Here is a 22,477-nt window from a genome sequence, read left to right on the forward strand (position 1 = left end):
GTCTAGCACTGGTAGCAAGAAGGTCGTTGGACATTGGGTGGGAGGATGCTTCGCACACATCATCATCTGGTTGCTATTTTTTATCTCCGTGTAAGTTTCACTCTGTTAACGGCTATGGTAGTTGGTTTTCTGGTAATTACGATGCGGAAGCTACAGTCATCTAATTGAAGCACTATGTGGGGTCCTTTCTAGGGACGGGTTGTAGTGTAGGACTTACTGTGTTATCTCTCAACTGATGAAGTTACAATGTTAGAGCATTGTGGACAGACAAGTCTGGTACTGAGTGTGGAAGAGGTGATGGTATTCGAAGGTGTGCTATGTGTTTTTTAACACAGACAACTAGGTCTGGCAGATAGGTGGATGTGGTTATTGTGTCTTGGAGTAGAAAGTCCACTGGGAGGGACAGCGTCTCCCCCAGCCAGCATTGCTCCAAGATCATGCTTTCGTACTGCACAAATCCCGAGCATAATCCAGGGGAGTATCTCCAACCAAGGTCCCACATGGCACATAAGGACCGCTTTCAACGTGTGATGTCATTGTTCGACCAGTCAGTTACTTTGGGGATGATATGCTGCAGTTCTGAATTTCATGATACCTATCAAATTGCAAAGTTCAGAGAAGAGTATTGGGTCAATCTCTCTGCCCTGATCAGTTGTGATTTACATATAGCAGCCAAATCTTGATACCTATGCTTCAATGCTTTGGCGAAGGCTTTGGCAGTAATTTCTTTAAGTGGTGTCGCCTCAACCCAACATGTGACATGATCGACAGTCGAAAGGATATAGCGATAGCCATTGGAGAAAGGTAGTGAGCCAGCAAGGTAGACTGGAAGCGCCCTTTTGCGATATCGAACTGATATAGTGACAGTTGTATAAAGTACAAAAATTTGCTTTTTCGAAATGCTATGCGTGTGTGAGCCCAAAGTTTGGTCAGATGAATCTGTCTGTCACTAGGGGAATGTTAGGACGAATGTTGGGGTGTGCCAGATTGTGAACTTGTTCAAAGGTGGCTTGACAGAAGTATTAAGGTACAAGTGGAAGTATCCTATTTTGAGAAATATCACACAGTACGAGGTGTGTCACACCTGGAATATGATGAAGTACGATTCGTTGGTTTCGTGTCCGCATCGTTGTGATGGTCATTTTACTGAACCTCAGTAAACTGATCATAACCGAGATAGATGATAATGTGCTGACATATAAAGGATAGTCCACTATGATATACTCTGCACGTTTGAAGTGGTGAACGTCCATGGTAAAGTGGGTTCCATTGTACATGTTGAGATACCATCAGGGACAGGGGTCTTTGGGTGGATTGTGAATATAGTTTACAAGGAGATGATGATCACTGTAAATAATCAGGGGACGGCCTTCAACATCTTGCCTGACATATCATAGTGCCTCATAGAGCGCCAGGTGCTCCCTGGCGTAGGTGGACCACTTGCTTTGAGGTGGAGTGGCTTTGCAAGAGAATAACGGGAGCTGTTGTGATACACCCCATACTGCTTGTCATAATTCAGCACCAGTTAAGTCGCATCTGCTGTTATGTCGAGCTGTGTGTCAGGAAAAGATGTGGCTTGGTGATGGCCTCAGTGAGGCAGTCTTTGATGCATTCAAATGCTGTCTGAATCTGGTCCTCCATATGAGTTTACATTTGCCGGTGGTACATTTGGTGGCAAGGGTTTGTGTTAGTGGTTGTTGCAAATATGCTGCACGTGGAAGATGTAATTCTTGGTAGTTTTGTGGTAGAGCCAGTTGTCAGATAATCTCGTTGTGTTGTGGTGTAGCTCTTATTAATTGTTCATTTATGATGTGTTTGAGGAAGATTACTACTTTGAGATGAAGTTGACATATGTCTTTGTTGACATATGTCTTTGTTACTATGATTCCATTGTGAGAGAGAGTGTCGAAAAGTTTTTTGAGGGGGTTGTTGTGGCACACCTCACCAGGTGAGAAAACTAAGATGTCACCCAGGAAGGAATAAGAAAATGGGAGATTGAAGAGTCACCCATCGATAAAGTGTTGCCATGTTTGAGCCGCTTCTTTAAATCTGTGCAACATGAACATATATTCGAACAGACCAAATGTTATGTTTATGACTGTTTTTGGTATGTCATCTGAGCATCTAGTATTTGTAGAAACGCCATTTTACAATGCCACCAAAACTGGAGGTACGTATGTTCGGAATGGAGTAGCTTTCCATGATAGTGCAAGCATTAAGGAACCTATAACCGCTACAGAACTGTCTTTCTTGGGGATCAGTTTTATGAGTGAAGCCCAGGAGCTGTTGGAGAGGAGGACTATGCCTCTTTCTAAGAGTTTGTCCACTAACGCTTTGGAAAGTGGTCATCGACATGGTCTGCGATGTACTGGGGAACCAAGATGGTGACGATTTTATGGACTGTTCCAATCTTAATGGCACTGTCTGACACACACTTATGGGGTTCACTCATAAATACAATGGAGACTGAGTGAGCAATCGGTGCTGTACTGACCTTTTTAAGTGTCCACTAGGAGTAATGTGGGCATATCTGTGGGAGGCTATATATGTGCTAAGTTGGCATCTTGTGCCTATGTCAGCGAGGAGGAGGCAATCAGTGGAGGCAGTTGACGTGGTCGATGGAGATACTGCCATGTTGTGAGGAGTTCATAATCTACGTCATGAATCTTGACTCTGATGGTGTTGTTGTTGTGGCACAAAGGAAAATTCACTTCACGTATGTCAGAATAATGTTGTCGGACATGTTGCAACTGGTTGATCATGCAAAGGCACTCTTGAAGTAATTGATGACCATGACGTGTGTCCACAGGCGATGAAGGTCAGGTTGTTCAGAGGGTTATGCCATCCTGCTGAGCCACTGCAGGGGCATGGCTGAAGACCACACTGGTGCTGCTGCCATGGTTGTGTGTATGAGCCTGCCACTGGACAGTTGCAGGAATAAGGTGAACTAGCATAGAAAATCAGCACCAATAACAGGTTCTCTCACATATGCAATGATAAATGTCTACGTGAATTATCTGGTGAGGCATAGGTCGCGTCTTTGGACCTATGAGCCACAGACTTGGGTTGTCAAATCCTTTATCACATGGAGATGGATGGGTGTGTAGATGGGTGCTGCATTTAGTGAATAGGACAGTGAAGTGCTGAACTCAGAGCCTGTGTCAAAGAGGTATAGTCGGCTTCTGGTGTAGTCTCACACAAAAAGTCTGTTATTGTGAAGTAAGTGTGATGGGTGCAATCCATCACTGTCTCTATGTAAAACAACTTAAAAATCTAGCATGGTCCGGTGCACTTCCAGTAAACCACACATTTAGTTTTGGAAATTCCATGGTGCTCTGCAGTTGTGGGCAGCGAGAGCATATATTACATGATGCCAGTAGAAGCAATTGTGCTCGAATGCAGAATGGTCGGCTGCATGTTACAGCTGCATGGACGTGACATGGTTAGCAGTGTTACGCACGGGCATGAACATGGTGGGGCCAGTGGCACGTCGTGGTTGCACGGACTTGACACAGTTTGTGAGGTTCTGTGCAGGTGCAGCCATGTTCTGGGATGGCAGTGCCAAGGTCATCACACCAGTCAGGCATGGTGACTCCAGGCTCTGTGGGAGTTGGGAAGACTCGACTCAGTTCATGGTTGGCGGGGCGTTGCTTGAGTTGCCACCATTGTTCTCGACATTATTAATGCTTTGTTTGTACTGTACGATCGAATGTACACTGATGTCAGGGTCGCCAATGTAGATCCAGGGGTATAGGCGATGATGATTACACGGATAACCACACCATCCTAATATTCTGAAGAACAATGTTTGTCAACGATAAGAGCATACACAAACGAACATCTGAACACAGTGGATACATCAGACTAACTGTCTGTGAAAGAGTCTGTTGCTCTGGAGTAAAGTTGGCCGCCAGTGATGTTACTCCACAAAGCAGCGTTCTTACAGAGGGTATTGGGTTTTCAGCACCTTGTACTTCTTTAGTCTTCAAAATTGTTGAGCTACAAACATCAGCTGTACATAGAACAGTTTTACGGATAAATGATCTTAGTGAATGCAGGAACAGGCATATTTCTGTATTTTAAAATAATTTTTGTTTGGTTTAAGCTGTTTGATCTGGGTACTTCCCTTCTTAGTAAAAATACATGGATTGGTTTCAGTATTTATACACAGCCTAAATCAGTAGTGGATTTTATTTCTTATTTGCCATGAAGAGATCTGTTAGTCATGAAAGGTATATTGAATAAAATTCTCAGACTGTGACAGTGCTAGTCCAGGTACAAACGTGGGCTTAGGTGGGGGGGGGGGGGGGGGCTGATGTTTCCAATACAAGCAAGATTCTAAAATTTCTAGTTTTATATAATTGATTCAGTGAGTCTCAAAAATATTGTGCCTGAATAAGTAAATTTTATAAGATATACACAAAACGTATTGTAGCTCAAATGATTGACATTCAGCCAATTAGCATTTTTGAGGTAGATTACTCAACAATAAGTATATTTCAATAGTCTAAGCTAAGTACATCACTTTATGTTATTAATATGAATATGGATGCCATCTTTTGAGTAAATCATAGGAAATTACATCCCCATTTAAATCCATCAATTTATTTATGAAATAAAGTTAGAAAATATTGTAAAAAAGTTTATTCTTATTCCTATAACGTCAGATGCAAACTGAAAATTTAAAATGAAGTACAAAAAATAAGAATTATTGAGAAAATTCTGTTGGGTGTCAACAAAAACAACCAACCAGAAAGGTCACATCAGTAGCTCCTGAAGAGAGGAAACAGGAAATAAACTTCAACTTTTTCGTTTTATGCCATCTGCAACAAATTTGTTCCCTTACAAAAAATGACATCTTACCACATTAATGGATTTATTGCACTAACTTCATGCTTTCTATTCTGTAATGTTGAATGACATAACTAAATGCATAAAAAGTGTTTTTCGAAAGCTTTTTTACGACAGTCTATGTGAAGTGTAGCCCAAGGCTAGTGTACGACTAGAGGAACATGGACAATCTCCAAGGCACCCTCAAAGAGACTAGTAGAATTGATTTTTAATAACCTAGATCAGAATCATGTTTGTGCTCAACAGTGTATTTTGTCACGTTATTGCACACCTACGCCAACAGGACTACAGAAATCGTACTCTATGACTGCACATTACATTGTGCGACACATCATAAAGTTTGGGAAGGTACTAATTCATGGAGAGGACATCTTCATGACCTCTAATTTCACGCTTTCGTCCCTTTCTTTCCAAATGATCCATCTGGATCCATAGATTGGGTGTACATGTACACATTTACATAGCTCTGTTCTTCAAAGTTTACCACAACAACTCAGTCTTATAACACTTGTGGAATGCTTGCATTGAGCTTCAGAATGCAGATTTAGACTGTTATATTACAATTTATCAACATGGAGATAAAGTCGAATACTTGTGCACTAAACTATTGTTAACAAAAAACTCGAAGTACCATAGATAATCACCTCACTGCTCCTCAACTGCTGACTAAAGAGCCTTATTATCTCACTATCGATGGTGAGGTCCCACAGAATCACATCTATCCCTGCCAGGAGTGCGAAACACTGGGGTCAGGAGGTCGCCAGAGGTCACAGCTGCTGCGGTCCTCCTCTTAACACATATGGAGCTGACCAACCCTGCTATGGCTAGTTGCTACAAAGGGCATGGCTGGACCATTTTATGTTGAAAGAGAGGGAAAGAAACTGGTGTTGCGATCCCCACCTCATTTCACTATTGGCTGTGCAGGATGAAGATCGACAGGGACGGACATAGTGGGATAGTTGATACACGTTGATTTGTGGCAGTGGGGTGGTGGACTGCAGAGGCGACAGGATAGTGTGTGTGGTAACATCAGGCTCCACTTGCATGCTAGGAAGCGATTGTTGTAACATGGAAGCTGTGTTGGAAAGGAACCCATCAGCTGACCATCATGACTTGTTCGCGTCGCTGGACTGTTTGTGACTGTGAGTGAACTGTCTCTCTACACGTAACCTGATGTGCTATTCATATTACGCTGGAGTCGAGCAAACACAGGGCGGCATCGCTGACGTCGCCACATTCGTCAAGGCTGTGGTTAGTGGGTTTGTTGTCCAGACCATCACTGACGCTGTCGCTGCAGCAGTTATGGACAAAATACAGCAAACTCTGGAGGTGAATGAGAGCAAGATTTGTGCTCTGAACAAATTATTAAAAGAAACTGGGGATAGGACAACACTACTCGAACAGAAACTGGTCGAGAAGTCTGATGAACTTGACCAACAACAAAGTCAAAATAATCTCAGACTGTTCAGGAGTCCAGAGAACAGTAGAGGAAATACAGGCGAAGATTGACAAATCTTGTTCTCAAGAAACTAGTCCTGCAGGTGACATTGAATGTCATTGACAGAAGTTATAGAATGGGACGTAGGACGTTAAGATCTACAAAAACTTAGACCAATAATGATGAAATTCGTGACATACAGGAAAAGATCTGAAATCTTCAGAGCGAAGAAGAAACTCGCAAATTCGCTTCTGATAGTATCTGACAATACTAGATGATCTCGCCTCTGAAAGAGTAAACATTTTGAACAATGCTATTTTGCGATTTGGGCCACAGGATACTGGTGAAAACCGAAAATGGAAAAAGATCAGTTTGCAATTCAAATTAGCTCAAAAACCTATGTTTCAAGATCTAAGAACGTGTCAACTTCTCCTGCCACTAGTTATTGTATCACATGGTCGTTGTAGATTGTGGCTAATCGTAAATTAACTGATTTGTTAACTGTTTTGTTTTACTTCATTACCAATCACTGTTTTATTGCTTCTTATTTGCTTTGCCAGTTACTGTACCAACTTAGTCTTACTTCCATGTTTATTTAGCAATTTATTCTCGTATTATTTTTGGTAGACATCATTGTTGTTGTAGTTGTGGTCTTCAGTCCTGAGACTGGTTTGATGCAGCTCTCCATGTTACTCTATCCTGTGCAAGCTTCTGCATCTCCCATTACCTACTGCAACCTTCATCCTTCTGAATCTTCTTGGTGTATTCATCTCTTGGTCTCCCTCTACGACTTTTACCCTCCACGCGGCCCTCAAATGCTAAATTGGTGATCCCTTGATGCCTCAGAACATGTCCTACCAACCGATCCCTTCTTCTGGTCAAGTTGTGCCACAAACTCCTCTTCTCCCCAATTCTATTCAATACCTCCTCATTAGTCATGTGATCTACCCATCTAATCTTCAGCATTCTTCTGTAGCACCACATTTGGAAAGCTTCTATTCTCTTCTTCTCCAAACTATTTATCGTCCATCTTTCACTTCCATACATGGCTACACTCCATACAAATACTTTCAGAAACGACTTCCTGACACGTAAATCTGCACTCGATGATAACAAATAACTCTTCTTCAGAAACGCTTTCCTTGCCATTGCCAGTCTACATTTTATATCCTCTCTACTTCGACCGTCATCAGTTATTTTGCTCCCAAAATAGCAAAACTCCTTTACTACTTTAAGTGTCTCATTTCCTAATCTAATACCCTCAGCATCTCCCGACTTAATTCGACTACATTTCATTATCCTCGTTTTGCTTTTGTTGGTGTTCATCTTATATCCTCCTTTCAAGACACTGTCCATCGCGTTCAACTGCTCTTCCAAGTCCTTTGCTGTCTCTGACAGAATTACAATGTCATCGGCGAACCTCAAGGTTTTTATTTCTTCTCCGTGGATTTTAATACCTACTACGAATTTTTCTTTTGTTTCCTTCACTGCTTGCTCAATATACAGATTGAATAACATCGGGGAGAGGCTACAACCCTGTCTCACTCCCTTCCCAACCACTGCTTCCCTTTCATGCCCCTCAACTCTTATAACTACCATTTGATTTCTGTACAAATTGTAAACAGCCTTTTGTTCCCAGTATTTTACCCCTGCCACCTTCAGAATCTGAAAGAGAGTATTCCAGTCAACATTGTCAAAAGCTTTCTCTAAGTCTACAAATGGTAGAAACGTAGGTTTGCCTTTCCTTAATCTAGCTTCTAAGATAAGTCGTAGGGTCAGTATTGCCTCAGGTGTTCCAATATTTCTACGGAATCGAAACTGATCTTCCCCGAGGTCGGCTTCTACTAGTTTTTCAATTCGTCTGTAAAGAATTCGCGTTAGTATTTTGCAGCCGTGACTTATTAAACTGATAGTTCGGTAATTTTCACAACTGTCAACACCTGCTTTCTTTAAGATTGGAATTATTATATTCTTCTTGAAGTCTGAGGGTATTTCGCCTGTCTCTTATATCTTGCTCACCAGGTGGTAGAGTTTTGTCAGGACTGGCTCTCCCAAGGCTGTCAGTAGTTCTAATGGAATGTTATCTACTCCCGGGGTCTTGTTTCGACTCAGGTCTTTCAGTGCTCAATCAAACTCTTCACGCAGTATCATATCTCCCATTTCATCTTCATCTACATCCTCTTCCATTTCCATAATATTGTCCTCAAGTACATCGCCCTTGTACAGTATAGACCCTCTGTATACTCCTTCCACCTTTCTGCTTTCCCTTCTTTGCTTAGAACTGGGTTTCCATCTGAGCTTTTGATATTCATACAAGTGGTTCTCTTTTCTCCAAAGGTCTCTTTAATTTTCCTGTAGGCTGTATCTATCTTACCCCTAGTGAGATAAGCCTCTACATCCTTACATTTGTCCTCTATCCATCCCTGCTTAGCCATTTTGCACTTCCTGTCGATCTCATTTTTGAGCCGTTTGTATTGCTTTTTGCCTGCTTCATTTATTGCATTTTTAAATTTTCTCCTTTCATCGATTAAATTCAATATTTCTTCTGTTACCCAAGGATTTCTAGCAGTCTTCGTCTTTTTACCTACTTGATCCTCTGCTGCCTTCACTACTTCATCCCTCAAAGCTACCCATTCTTCTTCTACTGTATTTCTTTCCCCCATTCCTGTCAATTCTTCCCTTATGCTCTCCCTGAAACTCTGTACAACCTCTGGTTTAGTCAGTTTATCCAGGTCCCATCTCCTTAAATTCTTAAATTCTGTTTTTATTCTATCTTGCTTTCAGTACTATTGCGTACAGGTCACTCTGGCTCCATTTAGTGAGTTTATTTTCCTGTCACCACTTGGCTGTTTAACAGTAGTTGCAGGCCCCGCATGTTTTGGTCACCAAACCTCCCTCATCCCTGAAGATATCTGCAGGTTTCACTTTCGGAAACCTGAGCTCCCCCACTTCAGCGTATTTTTGTTATGCTTTGTTCCCTCGCCAGTGCTGACCCATTGTCCGAAGTGTCCAGCAGCGGCATCCCAGCACGTTCTGAACCCGAACGCACCAAGAGCCATATTGCACAAGCAAATGTCCAGTCTCTGCCAGCTCATCTCGATGATCTCCTTCATGTATTTCAAGACATAGATATCCATGTTGTACTTCTGTTGGAGACCTGGCTCGAATCATGTATTCCCATAAGTCTGGTAAATCTAGACAGCTACATCTGTCTAAGACACTAGGGATGAATGGGTGGAGTAAGGGCATATATATGCTGTGATTTATCACTAATTGTGCTACATACATACATCAATAATGAAGATAAAAAGTGGACTATATGAAGGGCTTATTTCAATAGTGGTACAAGTCCATTTTTGTTCATTTTGAGATACAGAGTCCTAAAGTTAAATGAGGGCTGAAAAATCTGCAGTTGAGATACCAGAAATATTCAAGCATATGGCTTCTTGCTAGAGATGAACCTTTCTTTCTGTTTGTTTGGACCATTAATGTCAGAAGCATTATAGGTAGAAAAGTGGAGGCAATGGACTTGTACCACTATTGAAATAAGCCATTCATATGTTCATAGATATCATATACCACAATAGAAAGTGCCTGATTTGTGTCCTCATCAGACTTCTTAAAGCAGGTGGTTTGCCTGTTTTAACACTGCTCTTTCAAGTATCTAATCGACTTACGAGAACATAATTATAGCTGGTGACACCGACATAAATGTTCTATAGAAAATTCCTTCCAGTGTGAAATTTAAACAGATGCTTTCGTCTTCAAATACGTCGCAACTTGAGTTTGTTCCTACCTATTATACGAACAGTAGTCACACTCTCAAGATATATTTGCAATGAACTCTCCAAACAGAGTAATATGTACCTCTCAAATATCTGCAACTGGCCTGTCTACCCATGACATAATATTCGTGGCCCAGGAAGAAATTACAAGTGACTATATACCGAGACTTCAAATGCACTATTTTTTCTGAACTTGCAACTGAGGCGCAATAAATTGTTTGGGGGGACGTCTTCTTATTCCTTCTCGGACTTATACTAAAAACTTCATGGATTTACAAACAAACGTACTCAACTAAATGACAAATATGTTGCTCTTGTGATCGGAAAAGCAAGGAGACCTGTACCTGGCTAATGGAAGAATTAAAACAGCTCATTAATCTCAGAGACGTTGCACACTGGTCATACACAAACTGTGCCCTGCGCCTGAAAATCATATTGCTTACAAGCAGAATCAGAATAGTGTCAGTCAAGCTCTGAGACATGTTAAACTCGGGCATGCCCATATATTAACTAACAACATAAACAGATCAGCTGACCTTTAGAAAAACATGCACAATCTTGGTATAGGCAAAGTAAAAGCTGCAGCTGATCCCATTGTCCCAGCTGAAGAGCTGACTACAGCCACAAGTGAACTGCAAACGAGATTCATTGATTACTTCATGAAAGTAAAGAACTGCAGCCACGAAAAATTCTATCTATAGCATGTTACTTGCAATACCGTCAAAACAAGCCATATGTGTATTAGATAAGCATCTACTGGACACAGCGCCATCACAGTCCAAATAATGAAGCTTATTATTGACTCACTGCTGCCCAGTTTAACAGATTTCTTCACTCACGCCTTAACCACAAGTGTTTTCCCTGAGGCCTGGAAACAGGGACTAGTTAAGACAGTGGCTGAACTACCTAAACAAAAACGTTGCTGCAGCATCCTCTGATTACCGACATATTTTCAACCTTCCTACAAGTCCTTAGAATGTCTAGTCTACGACCAGCTAACAAACTACCTAACTACAAACAACCTATTAGACGAATACCATTCCGGTTTCTGGTAAGTATTGTAGCACAACCTCTGCCTTAATAAAGGCAACAGACAACCCAAAGCTTGCCATGGATGTACAAGAGGCGACTATCACGTGCTTCTTAGACTTCAGGGATACATAAGTATCGCAGCACAACTTCTGTCTTAACAAAGGTAACAGGTGACCTAAAGCTTGCCACAGATGCACAAGAGGCGACCATCATGAGCTTCTTAGACTTCAGCGAAGCCTTTGACTTTGGCGACTTCGACATTTTACTTGCCAAACTTAATTTCTTACAAACTGTAGTGCGACGGTTTTGCACATACCTGACGTCTTGCCAGCAATGTGACATGTCTGGCAGCATTAAGTTACAATGAAAGGGCTGTGAGACGGCGTCAGCCAATTGTACACAGACAGACCCCTCTCCTGGACGACGATGAGGCGGCGGCGCCCTCTACACATAAGCGTCCGGCCGCAGCCCAGTTGAAATGTAGGCAGTCTACGAACGCTACAGCAAAGACTTAGGAAATGTTTTGTTTCACTGTATTGGAATTGTATATACTTAAGCACTCCGTCTTCAGGCCACAAGTGGCCCATCGGGACCATCCGACCGCCGTGTCATCCTTAGTTGAGGATGCTCATAGGAGGGGCGTGTGGTCAGCACACCGCTCTCCTGGTCGTTATGATGGTATTCTTGACCGAAGCCGCTACTATTCGGTCGAGTAGCTCCTCAATTGGCATCACGTGGCTGGTCCACCCCGAAAAATGGCAACGGCGCATGGTGGCCTGGATGGTCACCCATCCAAGGGCCGACCACGCCCTACAGCGCTTAACTTCGGTGATCTCACGGGAACCGGTGTATCCACTGCGGCAAGGCCGTTGCCTGTATATACATAAGAGACTTCTTATTTTTCTCTCGCCCATTGCTTGCGATACTTCTGTATTTCACAAATTAAGTGTTATTATTTATCATACTGTAACAAAATCTCATTAATACAATTTCCTTGAATTGTTGTCTAGCGAACCAAGAAAGCAGGTTTCCTAGGGGCCCTATATTAGACGAGTGGGCAGGACAGAACATTGGCACCGAGGAGACCAACGGATTCCATTGACAACCCAGAGCCTAGTTGCCAGAAATTTTCTTTTGTGTTTTTCTGGCGCCTTAATTCTCTCTTGTCTTTTCTTTGCAGGGGTGTTTACTTGATTTAACAGTCTCCTAGGGTGTTTTGCTAATCAGTGTTTTCAGGTGGGCGTTGCAGAAATGATCTTGCCTTGTCTGTTTACTGCCTTTGTATCTTCCAATATGAGCAACCCACCTCACCCATCCCTGGCACAGGGGCCTCAGCTGCAAGCAACAGATGTAACACAGCTAACACAGATGTTTCAGTTTCAGATGCAACAGATTGCATCTCTACTCAGTACCATACAACAGCTATTGGTGAATCAAACGAATGCAGTGCAGTAGCCACATACAGAAGCTCCAAATGCTATACCGCCTTTTCGCCAGTATCATGAACAGGAAGAGGAATTGCTCGACTGGTTGCAACAATCTGAAGCCCACATAATTGCTCACAATGTACCAGGTACTTTAGTCCACAGTAGGCAGTACATTGTTTAGACTCATCGAAAAGCATTAGCGCTCCGAGTGACCTTTCGTATGAGCAGATTATACTGTAGATTCGCTAAGTAGCTATTATGACCAACAATTGTGGTAGCAGCTAGGTACCAATTCTTTAATTGCAAGAAACGGTCAGAACATACTTATCGCGAGTGAGTAACAGATTTCCAGGGTATGATGAGGAAATACAAACTCAAATGTGCTTGTGGTGATTTAAACTACTGGCCATTACAATTGTTACACCAAGAAGAAATGCAGATGATAGTGGTATTCATTGGACAAATATATTATACTAGGACTGACGTGTGATTACATTTTCACGCAATTTGGGTTCATAGATCCTGAGAAATCAATACCCAGAACAACTACGCCTGGGCATTGAGTCAAACAGAGCTTGGATGGCGTGTACAGGTACAGCTGCCCATGTAGCTTCAACACGATACCACAGTTCATCAAGGGTGGTGACTGGCGTATTGAGACGAGCCAGTTGTTCGTCCACCAGACGTTTTCAATTAGTGAGAGGCCTGGCGATTGTGCTGGCCAGGGCAGCAGTCAAACATTTTCTGTATCCAGAAAGGCCCGTACAGGACCTGCAACATGCGGTCGTGCATTATCCTGCTGAAATGTAGGGTTTCGCAGGAATCGATTGAAGGACAGAGCCACGGGTCGTAACACATCTGAAATGTAACGTCCACTGTTCAAAGTGCCGTCAATGCGAACAAGAGGTAACCGAGACGTGTAACCAATGGCACCCCATACCATCACGCCGGGTGATACGCCAGTATGGCAATAACGAATACACGCTTCCAATGGGCGTTCACCGCGATGTCGCCAAACGCGGATGCGACCATCGTGATGCTGTAAACAGAACCTGGATTCATCCGAAAAAATTACGTTTTGCCATTAGTGCAACCAGGTTCGTCGTTGAGTACACCATCGCAGGCGCTCCTGTCTGTGATGCAGCGTCAAGGGTAACCGCAGCCGTGGTCTCCGAGCTGATATTCCATGCTGCTGCAAACGTCGTCAAACTGTTCGTGCAGATGGTTGTTGTCTTGCAAACGTCCCCATCTGTTGCCTTAGGGATCGAGACGTGGCTGCACGATCCGTTACAACCATGCGGATAAGATACCCGTCATCTCGACTGCTAGTGACACGAGGCCGTTGGGATCCAGCACGGCGTTCCGTAGTACCCTCCTGAACCCATCGATTCCATATTCTGCTAACAGTCATTGGATCTCGACCAACGCGGGCAGCAATGTCGCGATACGATAAACCGCAATCGCGATAGGCTACAATCCGACCTTTATCAAAGTCGGAAACGTGATGGTACGCATTTCTCCTCCTTACACGAGGCATCACAACAACGTTCCACCAGGCAACGCCGGTCAACTGCTGTTTGTGTATGAGAAACCGGTTGGAAACTTTCCTCGTGTCAGCACGTTGTAGGTGTCGCCACCGGCGCCAATCTTGTGTGAATGCTCTGAAAAGCTAATCATTTGCATATCACAGCATCTTCTTCCTGTCGGCTAAATTTCGCGTCTGTAGCACGTCATCTTCGTGGTGTAGCAATTTTCATGGCCAGTAGTGTATATTCAGATGTTATGTTGCGTGATACGATCATGTATAATGCCACTGATGTTAAACTTAAAGAACAGATTCTGAAACAGTCCGATCCATCATTTCAGCATGTAGTGCAGCTTCTAGAACAGTACGATTCAGGTGCCATGTCAGCCGATACGTTTGAGCAAGCAGCAATATGTTGGGTTGAGTCCCTTGCTAGCGACTAGCCCATTGGGCAGCAACAGTTTGCGCATGCCACATTGCATAAACACTTTTCCATGCCGCATCAGCAGCTGTCAAAACAGGGAAACGGAATGAAGTCATGCCCTTGGTGCTATTATGGCACAAACGCCAAGACTGCCTGTCCCGACAAGCACAGTGTTACGCTTGTGGCAAGAAAGGACATGTACAAGCCATCTGTTTTCAATGGAACAAACATAAGAAATCTGCCCACTCACAAAAATCTAGTCGCAAGGTCCATTTAATCAATGCAGTGTATTCAAAGTTTGCTGCATACATTAGCAAAGCTAGCAAGTGAACTGTTTCTTCAGTGCTATGCCAGTCCAACAAGCTTTTTGTTCATTTGCTTCTTTGTGGAAAACTTGTGAAATTTCGGTTGGATATGGGTTCCTGTGTTGCATTGCTGAATCGTAACATACACTCCTGGAAATGGAAAAAAGAACACATTGACACCGGTGTGTCAGACCCACCATACTTGCTCCGGACACTGCGAGAGGGCTGTACAAGCAATGATCACACGCACGGCACAGCAGACACACCAGGAACCGCGATGTTGGCCGTCGAATGGCGCTAGCTGCGCAGCATTTGTGCACCGCCGCCGTCAGTGTCAGCCAGTTTGCCGTGGCATACGGAGCTCCAACGCAGTCTTTAACACTGGTAGCATGCCGCGACAGCGTGGACGTGAACCGTATGTGCAGTTGACGGACTTTGAGCGAGGGCGTATAGTGGGCATGCGGGAGGCCGGGTGGACGTACCGCCGAATTGCTCAACACGTGGGGCGTGAGGTCTCCACAGTACATCGATGTTGTCGCCAGTGGTCGGCGGAAGGTGCACGTGCCCGTCGACCTGGGACCGGAACGCAGCGACGCACGGATGCACGCCAAGACCGTAGGATCCTACGCAGTGCCGTAGGGGACCGCACCGCCACTTCCCAGCAAATTAGGGACACTGTTGCTCCTGGGGTATCGGCGAGGACCATTCGCAACCGTCTCCATGAAGCTGGGCTACGGTCCCGCACACCGTTAGGCCGTCTTCCGCTCACGCCCCAACATCGTGCAGCCCGCCTCCAGTGGTGTCGCGACAGGCGTGAATGGAGGGACGAATGGAGACGTGTCGTCTTCAGCGATGAGAGTCGCTTCTGCCTTGGTGCCAATGATGGTCGTATGCGTGTTTGGCGCCGTGCAGGTGAGCGCCACAATCAGGACTGCATACGACCGAGGCACACAGGGCCAGCACCCGGCATCATGGTGTGGGGAGCGATCTCCTACACTGGCCGTACACCACTGGTGATCGTCGAGGGGACACTGAATAGTGCACGGTACATCCAAACCGTCATCGAACCCATCGTTCTACTATTCCTAGACCGGCAAGGGAACTTGCTGTTCCAACAGGACAATGCACGTCCGCATGTATCCCGTGCCACCCAACGTGCTCTAGAAGGTGTAAGTCAACTACCCTGGCCAGCAAGATCTCCGGATCTGTCCCCCATTGAGCATGTTTGGGACTGGATGAAGCGTCGTCTCACGCGGTCTGCACGTCCAGAACGAACGCTGGTCCAACTGAGGCGCCAGGTGGAAATGGCATGGCAAGCCGTTCCACAGGACTACATCCAGCATCTCTACGATCGTCTCCATGGGAGAATAGCAGCCTGCATTGCTGCGAAAGGTGGATATACACTGTACTAGTGCCGACATTGTGCATGCTCTGTTGCCTGTGTCTATGTGCCTGTGGTTCTGTCAGTGTGATCATGTGATGTATCTGACCCCAGGAATGTGTCAATAAAGTTTCCCCTTCCTGGGACAATGAATTCACGGTGTTCTTATTTCAATTTCCAGGAGTGTATTTGCAGTTGCCTTTTGGAAGTACTTCCGCACCAGCCATTTTCCAACGATATTTGGAACAGCTGACTGTTCAAGTCGAACTGTTCAAACTATTTTGACGATATTGTCGTAGCAGGTCGTACATCTGATGAACACATGGCAATTATTAAACCTGAGTTACAGTATCTTGGTCATGAGATAAACAGTCAAGGTGCACATCCTCTTCAGTCGCATTTTTTAGCCATACGAGATTTGCCAGTTCCACGCAATGTCACAGAGTTGCAGTCAGTTTTAGAGAAAATGAACTATTATATTCGGTTCATACCGAATGCTGCACAAATCGAAGCGCCATTGCATCGCTTGCGTTGCAAGAATGTCTCCTTTGTTTGGATAGCTGAGTGCCAAGAAGCTTTTCAAAACCTTGAAGATGCATTACCCAGTGACCGCTGCTTAGTTCACTTTGATACTGACAAACCGGTTGTATTGCAAATTGACGCTCCCTCTTACAGAATCGGTGCAGTGCTTTCGCACAGAAATGGTGATAAAGACAGGCCTATTGCTTTCACATCAAAAGTGTTGTCCAAAGCTCAGTGTAACTATTCACAAATAGAGAAAGAGGCATTGGCTATAGTGTATGGTGTCACCAAATTCCACCACTATATGTGTGGCAGAAAATTTTACTTAGTAACGGATCACAAGCCATTGCAGTCCTGTTCCATCCGACGAAGCCGGTTCCTGTAAGAACTGCCCAAAAATTGCAACGATGGGCTTTGTTGTTGTCTCAATACAAGTACGAGATTGTGTATAGTCGGACAGCTCAACATGGTAACGCGGACACACGTCTTCAGATTGGCCCTGATAGAGACTTTGACGCTTCTTCTGCACCTTGTTGTCACATCGATGCTCACGATTCTGAATTGCTTCAATCCTTTCCTCTGAACTATAGGAAAATTGCACAGGCCACGGAAGCTGAATCAGATTTCAGCATTTTTTCGATGCACGCTATATTAGACGAGCGGATAGGGCTCAACACTGTCAAAATGGGAGCAGGATGTAGGATTAAAGCTCAACCCAGCCAAAACCCATGCAATACTGGTTGGTCGTTCTAGGCTCAGTATCCTGAAACACTGGGAATCTCTACTATCTTTAAATGGAAAAAATATCAACTTTTCGCACTCAGCAAGGAGTTTAGAAGTAACGTAGGTGAAAATCTAAACCGGGCTGAACACATAACAGTAATGTGCAACAGGACATCAGCATTTCGCCATGCCCTAAGGGAACTTGGACAGATACATATACTTCCAATTACTGATTACACTGATGTTATCCTACCAGGTCTTTCTCAGTAATACTCACAGCGCCTGGAACTGGTTATGAATGCTTGTGTTCGTTACACTTTTGATGTTCGTATCTTTGATCATATTTACCATCATATGCACAGTTGTCCTGGCAAAGATTTCCATAACCTCTGTCTTCTTTCCTGTCTTATCAACATACACTGTCCCACATTACTTTCGAACATAACACTCTTGTCTGAACAATATCACAGAAACATCTGCTCCCATTACAGTAAAATCTTTTCTGTCCCACGTCATCATTCAGCCACTTTCTCGAAGTCCTTCTCGGTAGCAGGAAGCCAACTCTGGAATAACCTCCCACATTATGTTAGACAACTCCATAACATCTCAATCTTCAAAAATCAGTTATGACATCGATACTAAGACAACACTAATGATTACCGTTGTCCCTGTACACACTCAGTACCCCTCTACATCCTCCTTTCCAACCAGATCTTCTTGATTTCCCAATATTCCTTTCGTCAGAACTCGCTATGCTGCACACCTATAAATTCTTTTTATATCTGCCACTATCACTGTCGTCATTACTGTCACTGTTATAGTCATTATCATTATTGTTATTATTGTTATCATCATCTTTATTAGTGGTAGGAGCAGCGCTAGAAGAAGTAGTGCCCCTATTAACTTAATTAGTCCATAGTCATATTATTTACTCACATTGTCACTACAGACACTCAGATCGTTTACTACTATTTGCATTGTTAAAATTGTTATTTCTTAGGTACCTGTGATGTTCGAATCTTTGATCATATTCACCATCATATGCACAGTTGTCCTGGCAAAGATTTCCATACCCTCTGTCTTCTTTGCTGTCTGGTCTGATGTAAGAGAGGGCCTGATGATCCCCATTAGATCAGGTTAAATAAATACAAATAAATAAACACAACTGGATGGCGAATGCCTGTTTGTTGAGAGGTCACACATGAGTCCTGATGGGCCACTGTACCACACATGAGGGATGCATGTGCACTGTAAGAGAAATTCATCGCACTGACCTGAGTTGCTAGTGGCTCGCCAACTGTGAAGTGATGTCATGGCTGTATGTGTGTGTGTGTGTGAGTGTGTGTGTGTGTGTGTGTGTGTGTGTGTGTCCACTGCCAGCACCATATTAGATGTACCAGGTCTGTGGTGCTGCTCCTGCTGGAGGTGTTGCAGATAAGAACGTGTGGCATATAACTCATTTCCTACAGAAGACCGTATCTCCAGTTCTAACGTTATAACAGTAATTGACTCGTAGGCGCTTCCAGATTGGTGTCCTCTGAAACCGGCTGTGCATGTAGTGGCGGACTACCGATGATGCCATGTACTGTTTCTCTGCTATTGGTTTGCTGTAGCGTTCCCCATCTCAAATCCAGGTAGAGGTGAAAGTGGCGGAGGATTCATATCTAAACTGATTCACGAACGTCCATGAACAAAAACTGCCATGAAAATTTCTCGTAGAGGCCAAGGTATATGGTGCATGTGATAGTTCTGTAAAATTTGATAGTCGATTCGTTCACAGTCCGGCCGGTGTAGGAAGCTCCCTTGGAAAGTTCTTCCTGGAAACGATACTGGCTTCTGAGCCAGTGTCGACTACAACACATAGATTTATTAAGAGATCCAGCGTGTTGCGCCCTACCGTTGTAGGAGCTGGGTAAAACTGGTTTGGCACACTTTTCTTTAGCTGTGGTGATATAAGCTGTCGCAGCGATCCGGGGCACCTAATGTGGACCACATTTTGCGTTTGCATGATTACACAGTGTAGAGCAATTACTTGTTTTGTCACCGAAATGGTGGAACCAACACAGCCGGGATAGCGGCTGCCGCCTGCCAGCAGAATGTTGTTTCGGCAAGAGACGTGTTTATTGAAGCCGGCCAAAGGTCACTACCCGGATGGTGGTGGCTGGCGACATCTCCTTCGTGAGTGTACAGAACACCTCAGGTTGCGTCAGCTGCCCGTCGCTGCTTCAGGAATATACTGGCAGCGACCATTGTTGTCCAGTACATGTTGGTATTGTCGCTGTTGGCAAATATTAAAACGTCTGTCAGCAAGAATTAATTTGCCCTACTTCATTTCACTCTGGAGCAAAATCATTGCATTTGTACCTGCAGCCGGCCGATGTGGCCGTGCGGTTCTAGGCGTTTCAGTCTGGAACCGCGTGACCGCTACGGTCGCAGGTTCGAATCCGCCTCGGGCGTGGATGTGTGTGATGTCCTTAGGTTAGTTAGGTTTAAGTAGTTCTAAGTTCTGGGGGACTTATGACCACAGATGTTAAGTCCCATAGTATTCAGAGCCATTTTGTACCTGCAGCCGTAGTCTCATGAGCCATAATGTTAGGACTGCTGTATCTAGCTGGTACTTCTTCGGGACTCTCTGAAATGGGTGTGTAGAAATGAAGTAAAAAATTTACTTAATATAATTTCTTTTTATTTAGAACGCAATTACATGGAAGTTGTTACAGAGCATTAGTTGAACACTATTTTTCGGAAGATTTCACTTTTTTCAGCAAGTCTTTTTTCCCTTTTACTTATTTATAAAACTACATACAAGTCAGCTTGTAGTTAAACAGGCACTGTAAGATTGATTCCACAGTCTCTGGCAGCAGCTGATTTCTTTCATGAGTCCACTGGGCCGACATCAGCGAAAAAATTCTTTCCACAGTGGCATTGTGTGCAGGAATAGAAAACAAATACTCAAATAATTTTAGCAGTTGGCATTTGCATTCAGGATTTTCGGTTTCCTTAAGAAAGTAAATCCATCTTTCTTCCACGGAGTGTTCAGACTTCCATTCTTCTGAGTCATGCATAGTTTCTAAAAAGCTCTTCAGATACATATATTCTTGAAAACAATTGTTGCCTGAAATCTTCATACTAATTTTAGTCAGATATATAATAGTGTTTTCAAGCGTCACCCAATCTGGGGTTTCAGACAGCGTCATCCAATCATGCTCTTGATATTTATCAAAAGAAATAGCCCATTTCTCTAAGTAATCAAATGCTATGGTATAGAAAGCCATTGCCTCTTCCTCAGATTTCGAAATCAAATTAATTATTTCTTAGTTAGGGTTACCATTCTTTAATTTGTTCAAATTCATCTTGGTTTGTATGCTAATAAAACTGGCAGTCTTCCTTTCATTCAGACATCTTTGAGTGTCGATTAATATATAAAGCGAAGAATAATTTTGTTACGAAATTTTAACCATGGATAGTTGATGCCAGTAGGAACCAAAGTTACTAATGTTGTGTTGGTCGAAAACGCATCCTTTTTAAACTACGGAAACTTGGCGCCACGCGCTCCGATTGGCCGTGGAATTGCCCTGTTGCCGTTCGTCAGTTGACGGGCAGCGCCATGGTTGTCAGTTCACACATACAAACGTCCTTCGTCCCGTCACTGCCACAATGCGATACGCACGCGTGTCGAATAGGTCCTGCTATTTGTCTCCAACTCACGTCAGACGCATTCACACGTAAGCTTCGGTTTGGAGCAGACACACATCATCTGCCATTTAGTTGTACAGTAAGCATAGCGGCACAGTATTCGTTTGAAGAACAACGAGATATAGTTTTTGCTTATGGACTAGCCGACGGTAATGCACATGAAGCTCGACAGTTGTATGAGGATCGGTACCCAGCAAGACGCTACCCACACCTGCAAACATTTACAGCAATTCACCAGCGACTTGGCGAAACCGGTTCGTTACCGGGATTCATGGTGATGCTGGAAGACTTCGAACATGACGGGATGCTGCATGTGAAGAGACTGTTCTCGAGCGCTTCGAGGTAAGCACCTATGACAAGTACTCGAACAGCAATTAGTCTTGGTTTTCAGGGATGATGGCCAGTATCCATTTAGTTTTCACCCTGTCCAAGACCTAAATCCTGTGACGGATTATGAACACAGACTAGGATTTTGCCAGTGGTTTCTGTGATATGTTGCACGAGATCCCGACTTCCGTACCATTTTGCTGTGCACCGACGAGTGCACCTTCCATTGGGATGGCCTTTACAATAGTCGAAATGTTCATTACTGGGCAATGGGAAGTCCTCACGTCATGTGCGTCCATTGACACCAGGAACGATTTTCGCTCAACGTCTGGGCAGGCATTGTGGGTGACCATCTGATTGGGCTGGTCCGCCTACCTCCTCAACTTGCTGGGGCAATTTACCTTTACTTCGTGCAAGAAACTCTACCTGGCCTGGACATATGGCTATGCATATGGTTGCAGCATGAATGGGCGCCCTCACATAAGAGTCATGCTGTGTGCAGATATTTAAATGAACTCTTCGACGGCCAGGTAATTGGCAGAGGTGTTTGTAGGACATGCCCTCCATCGTCACCAGACCTCACGCACTGGAATTTTTCCTGTGGTGATTCTTCAAGATTCTGGTTCACCCTCCCAAATGCGAACCACCTAGAAATGAAGAGGAATTAATGGATCGCATTCAACATGCCGCCAATCACATCAGGGCAACGCCAGGAATCTTTGAAAGAGTTTGGCAAAACACCGTTCGACGTTATCAAGCTTGTGTCGCGTCAGAGGGTCGCCAGTTCGAGCAACTGCTTTAAATAAACAATGTCCTAGCTACAAAAATTTGTAAAAGATTTTCTGTACGCAAACTAACAGCTGCTGATGGGCTTGTTCCCAGTACGTCTTATCGTGAAACTACAATGGATGTGTCGGGACCCCGGCGGATTCGCCCCCAGGCCCACAGAGTAGAAGGCTGACGCGCTACCACCGAGCGTGCGGGCCACCTTGGATACATCGCGATTTCCGGCAGGCAAAGCATTCGCGGTCATGCGTTGTC

The 22,477-nt window shown here is 44.1% G+C and overlaps 1 pseudogene; it reads right to left on the minus strand.

Annotated features, from left to right (window-relative positions):
• Positions 1-11,862: 11,862 nt before the first annotated feature.
• Positions 11,863-11,980, minus strand: LOC126177389 (5S ribosomal RNA; annotated as a pseudogene).
• Between the last annotated feature and the right edge of the window lie 10,497 nt (positions 11,981-22,477).

The sequence above is a fragment of the Schistocerca cancellata genome, chromosome 3, assembly GCF_023864275.1.
Source record: "Schistocerca cancellata isolate TAMUIC-IGC-003103 chromosome 3, iqSchCanc2.1, whole genome shotgun sequence".
Taxonomy (NCBI): domain Eukaryota; kingdom Metazoa; phylum Arthropoda; class Insecta; order Orthoptera; family Acrididae; genus Schistocerca; species Schistocerca cancellata.